At 27.5% G+C, this 6,554-nt stretch overlaps 1 protein-coding gene across 2 annotated transcripts in view; it reads right to left on the minus strand.

Moving 5' to 3' along the window:
• The window catches only part of LOC142318056 (uncharacterized), a 111,599-nt gene extending 105,970 nt beyond the window's left edge, over positions 1-5,629 (minus strand). For both annotated transcript variants that reach the window (XM_075354581.1, XM_075354580.1), the window contains exon 1: positions 5,592-5,629. The gene's annotated coding sequence lies outside the window, so the exon portion shown is untranslated. The remainder of the gene's footprint in view (positions 1-5,591) is intronic.
• Between the last annotated feature and the right edge of the window lie 925 nt (positions 5,630-6,554).

The following is a 6,554-nucleotide window of genomic DNA, read 5'->3' on the forward strand; positions in this document are numbered from 1 at the left end:
GAATTTATGCCAGATATATTCGTAAATATAATAATACTCAGATTATGGGGCTATAATCGTTACAATAACAGTAATTTAAACTCCAATAATCATTACTTCCAGGTGTCATTGTAATTACCAAGAACTTCATAACGATAGAATCGGTAAAAATATCTCGATCACAAAATACAAACCTATAGATATTTTGCAGATAATATTAATAAGAATGTGGTTATTGTAAAGAAACGTGCGGGAAGACTTATGTTGCAGCTATCCACTAATTATTTATACTACCGAAGCGATAACAATTATGCAAATGTATTCTTTAAAAAAAAAACACAGGGGAATTCAGCGAGATGAAATTTTATCATGTTTTAATAAAACAAATAAATACTTAAGAAATACGCACATTTTACGCGTAAATTGTGCACCTAAGAGAAAAAGTAAAATATAAAAATTTTGATGTATTTTTTAAAATGAACTAAAAATGTTTGGGTAAAGTAACCAAAATATTTAAAAAATATTCTATCAATCATTTTGTACAAAACCGAGTTATGTATTTTTGTACTTTGCTACAAAATTCACGTTAAAATTTTAAATGTCGAACTTATTTTTGTCAATACAACATTTTATTGATATATTACTCGTATTTCAAACAATTTAGTTGAAAGAAAATAATAAATTTGTTATTTCATAATAATGTAAATTTATTCACTAAAAAAAAAAGGTTGTTTTTTATCGACATTAAAAATTGTAATTTTAGTGTTTAAACTTTTCTTGAATCATTTCATCGAAAAACTCTTGTTTCTAGAACAATAAACAGTCTTCTTAAACACGTTTAACCATTTCTTTACCATAGTTGAATTTTTATAATAGTGTGAAGCATTGAGTAATCAGTCAGCAAGAAAGTTTTTTGGATACTCTAATAAAAATTAATTAAATAAAATAACCTGCAAAATAAAAAATAAAATATTCAATTATGAAACAAACTTGTTGGTTTTAGCAGAAAAGTAGTATTTGAATTTAATTCTAAACGTAATTTTAAAATAGATACGAGTACAGTCATGTTAATCCTTTACATATTTATTGCTTCAATGTGTTTATTATTAAAAGTTTCTAATCGATACATCTTTTGGTAAATGGTAAATGTTACGTAATATGAATATTTAATGTTCATGATCGAACGAATGGTCTATTGCTTAGAATATGGGGTTCAAACAAGAACAAAGATTAACACGTACTTTCTACAAAACTCTTTCTTCAGAAAGCTGCACGATTAAACTTTAAATATTCTTAACAATTTTAAATGATTCTTGAATTCAGAGCTTAAATTACCTGAAAGTAATTGGGAATACTTCCAATAATTTTAATTTAATAATAACAAAATTAAAATTATTTCTAATTTTAAATTTTATTGTGAAACAAAAAGCTGGCTGTAATTTCAGTTATGTTGAGAAATTGATCTTATTTATACATGGCTAATTTAATCTAGCCATCAGAATACTTCAATAAAACGGGCATTAGAGTGCAATTAAAGTAATTATTATTTTAGTAGTATTATATTTTATCTACAGATATAATATTATTATAAAATTATTTTTTAAATTCTATATAACATTACATCACACAGTACAATTAAGGGTAATATTATATAATTTTAAGTTGATTTCATTCATTATTAAAAAAATAGGTTTTGTTTGGGAAGAGGGTTTCAAAGAGAATATAAATAAACGTAAAGTAACAGTTATGATAAGATATGCAACACGTGCAAAAACAAAAACACATACTACTGTAGCGCCTGTTTAAGTCTAGTTATACTTTTTTCGCGAACGATCTTAAGCAGTATTCTAGTCGAAGAATAATAGCACGTAAAATCGTGCTAAAAATAATTTCAATGTTTAGAAAGTTTGGTTTTTTTTTATGAGCAGAACATAAAAATGTTACAAATTTAAATGCAATTTTTTATTTATTTAAATATTAATTTTTGAAAACAATGTAATACCGATTTTAAATCGGTAAAAAACGAACGTAAGGTAAAGACATTGAGACTAGGTCTGTTTGTATTCTCAAACTTTATCGACCTACTAAATCCACGTTTTAAATCCATTCTAATTTTTTTTAATTTGTCTCCGTAATACGTAAGGTGGTTTCATTTACACTTTTAAGAAAAAACATGTCTGCTGACTACAATTTTGTCTCACATCTTTTCTTCTAAAGAAGTCTAAGACTTCTAAAGAATTTACAAAAAGTGTAGTTTACAAAATATTAACACAACCTTCTACTTCTTGGTTTCCATTTTAAGTCTTACCAGTTTCAGCTTTCCACCTTTTCGTCAATCTCCCTATTCGCTTTCCCCATTATAGTGCACAGTTTAAAGATTTTTTTGCATGCCAGTTTTATCCATACGGTAAAGACACTGAAGCTAATTCTGTTTGTATTCTCAAACTTTGTCGTCTGCTAAATACACGTTTTAAATCCACTCTAATTGTTTTATTTTACACTGTAATATGTACAGTGTTTCAATTTAAACTTCTAAGAAAAATGTCTACTGACTAAAATTTTGTTTCACATCTTTTCTTCTAAGCATCCATGCCTCATTGCATACGCAAGAGTAAGAAACATTGTTTTATGCAACGTTATTTGACCTTACACTCGAGACTTACTTTTTAATGAATACTTCGAATTGCACCGCAAAAGACCGTTTTTTATTAATAAAATAACTTTAAATCCCTAACTATTTTATTAATAATCATTAAAAAATAAAGATTGTGATCTAAATAAATAAACAATTGAATCTGTCGCAACATCTTCAAAGAGATCTCAATTTAAATCTTATAGGGATCATCATGAAGAGTCAACACTTTAGTTTTTGACACAGAGACTGATTAGTTAACTTTCCGCTAATTTTTAAACTTTTATTGAAATAACTAGAATTCCTTTTCACTTATCCTCGTTCACGTTCATTTTGGATGGTAATACCATCCACAAAATGGATAGTCTTTAGACACTTAAAATTTCCTAAATTTCCATCAAGAGCTGGCCTCCGTGGCGCAAGTGGTAGCGTCTTGGTCTTTCATCTGGAGGTCCCGGGTTCAAATCCCGGTCAGGCATGGCATTTTCACACCCTATAAAAATTTTCAATCATCTCATCATCTGAAGCAATACCTGACGTTGGTCCCGAAGGTAAAACAAAAATTTACATCAAGAGGTGCATGTCGTTTCCATAATGAAATTCCCACAAAGTTATATCATTTTTATAACATTATGAACCAATAATGATGACCGACTTGACGTTTATATCGAACTGATGTATTTTCTGTGATTTTGTCTGCTGATTTATTAACAAATGAGAACCAAAACACATAACTTTTAAATTTAGTACTGGTAAAATACTCTATTATACGTACAATAGAGAATTGAACACTCTCCCTAAGAATGTTTGGTTAAAAATTCTGTATTTTAGTGCGGCTTTCATTTGCAACAAACAGGATGCCTTTACACTTTAATAAACAATTTTATACATTTTCCCAGCAAAACTTTTACGCGTTATATGTCAAATTAAACACTGTTTAGCAACCATTATTAAAATACATTTTAGAAACTACCATATGATAGATAGACTGCCATAGTTGCATGACAGTTTTTTTGAAAATCTTAGAGAAAAATTATTTAAATAAACAAATCGTAGAAATTTTATTGTAATTTGATAATCACTAAAAAACTAACGTGATACGTTTTCAATGGTCTTTTCTTTTGTAAATGAAAACTCTGTGAAAATCCTAATTTATATTAGTGTTTAAATTTACTTATCAAACTGGACGCTTTATTTTTTTAAAGGTAGGGCTACTTTAAAAATAAAATTAATTTTTGAATGAAAAAAAATGAATCCAATATAAAACTGATAATAAATAAGTTATAAGCTTGGCACTTTTTAAAGAAGGAAGAATATTGATGTTTTTTTTTAAAATTAGAATTAAAAAAAGTTGTATATTCTAAATTATTACTTGTTCTTTAATATCCATTATTTAATTTCAGAAAGTAAAATTATCAATTTAAGTAAAGTAATTTTAAGTGTATAACATTCACGCCCAATTTTAGTTATAAAGTACCTGGCCATTTTTACGATTGTTTACACTACCAACCTAAACTAGTAATGTAGGAGTACGCGTATTTCAAATAAATCACTGAGGCTTTTCAAATGAGATCATTCAAGTCTCATAGGAAATAAATATGTTCAAAACACACACACACACACATATATATATATTATTAAAAAAATGTGTAATTGTTAAAACATTTTTTTTTTTATACTTTCGGCAATAAAACAATTATAGTAATAATATCATTATATTAATGTTAATAATTAATACATTTTATATTTTTATTATACTGAATTACCATTTGAATTAAAATCTTATGATATTCACAAACAGAGCACCAGTACGGAATTTTTCTTAATCAGTCGATTACACATATGTATTATTTATTATAGGCATAAAATTTCATAGGAATAGTCGGTCGGCTTTAATATGACAATTAAGTTAAGCATTTATGCCGCCTACATTCGTTTATTTTCAACAAATACTATCGTAAACATTCGGTCGTGTACCTCTGACTAAATGTCATATGTTACATAATGGAGTATTTTTTATGGCTAATATTTAAATCATTATTCAGCACTCAACGATTCAGAAGATATACCCAAATATTTCCACAAATGTAGGGATTGTACATATTCATCTTGTGCCAGTAAATGAGATGTACACTCATGCAAAATAGTAAATATATTTTTAAAACGAAATTATCTACTGTATGTAGTGAAAATATTAGTAATAACAAGTACTGTTAAACTAACTTTGCCCTTGTTATTTTCTTCACGCAAATGATCATTAGTTTGAAGTCTAATTTTTATACTCCATAGTTTTCATATACACTTAAACGATACTAAAGGGACTCTATAGGGTAAGGGAAACATGACAAAATATTTTCCCCCTAAGAAACATTAAATAACTACAGAAATATTAGATATGAAAGTAAAAATATGTACTACAGAATTTTATCACGTTCTATCAGTATACAGATAGATTCATAATCGAAGGGAGCTGAAAATTATTATTTTATATTTTATTTTTAAGATTTATGGTACATACTAAATTATTATTATCATGCATACTAAATTATTTTACGTGGTTTTTTCTTAAATTTAGTAAAATTGTTTTACAACAAATATTCATTTATTTTTTTTATTTTCTATATACAAGAATAAATAATTCAACTAACTGTAGTATTTTGCATAAGGTCTATTATTTTTTTTTTTTTTCATATCTTCTCTATTTTCTTCCAATAAATAATGATTAGCTAATGAGAAAATTAATTGAATTATCATTCAATTATTCATTTATTTCAATCAATTATTCAATTTTTCCTTCAAGAAAATAAATAAATTATTATTATTATTAACCCAAAAAAAATAATTATTATTTTTATTTCACAAGGCAACAAATAATACACTACTGTTTCACCCGGTATTTAAAATACCGAATGTGTAAAATATTTTTAATGTGATGACAAATGTATATAAAAGAAAAACATTTCAAATCACGTTTACATACCTCGTAGATAACGACAGTAACGATGAAGTGATGATCCTGTAAAGACAATAGCACAAGAAATGCCAATAGAATTCTGTTGGAGGTGGTATTTATACTAAGTCGTGAGATCTGAGGTCGTCTTCTTCTTTCCACCCCTGCACTGCTGTTCTCTCTCATTCTTTCTTTCCGAGTTCTACAGTAGGATCATCTCCGTAGTACGAACGTAGGCCCTCTTCTCATCCTTATTCTTCTTTCTTTGTTGCCTTTCCCAGAGACCGGTGAAGACGAGTTTTCATTATTCTCACTGACACGGCGTATTGCCCCCTCCCGTCACTGTAGGCAAGCCGGTATGTGCATCATCAGGATGATGCTACAGTCAGACCCCTATGAACTTCATTCTACGCTTACAGTCGCCCGAGCCGACTTCACTGCGAAACATTTGACCCAAAGAAACACGATTCCGTTTAACTCTTACGAGTGACACGGTCCGATCACGTTATCCTTTCACTTAGTTATTCTATCCGAGCGCGTTTATTCACTTCACCCGACATTCTTCATTCATTGCTGAATTTACAAAACCACAGTTAAACTTAAACTAAAATATTACTCGTAATAAAGAAATTAATTATTCGTTTTAAAATTATAATTTTAATAAAGAGGATAAAAATTAATCTCTAAGATTCAAAATTTTTTAACTTAAAAACTTTTCATCGAGTTATTTTTCACAGCTGTTTCAAAAGAATCGAACGAGATCGTGAAAATACTTCAGTGGTCTACATTATAAGGAATTTAAAAACGGAATTTTAATTGCTAAGATAAAACGTTAACATAATTTTTTTTCATAAAAATATTCATTACTTTTTTCATAAAAAATATATTTCTACAGAAAAGTGTATATATTTTTTTATTATTTTGTAGAATATATTTTATTTTAAAGTAGAATACAAACAAAAATACTTCTTTAATTCTTAGCATTGAACTACG

Source organism: Lycorma delicatula, chromosome 1, assembly GCF_047948215.1.
Source record: "Lycorma delicatula isolate Av1 chromosome 1, ASM4794821v1, whole genome shotgun sequence".
Lineage (NCBI taxonomy): Eukaryota > Metazoa > Arthropoda > Insecta > Hemiptera > Fulgoridae > Lycorma > Lycorma delicatula.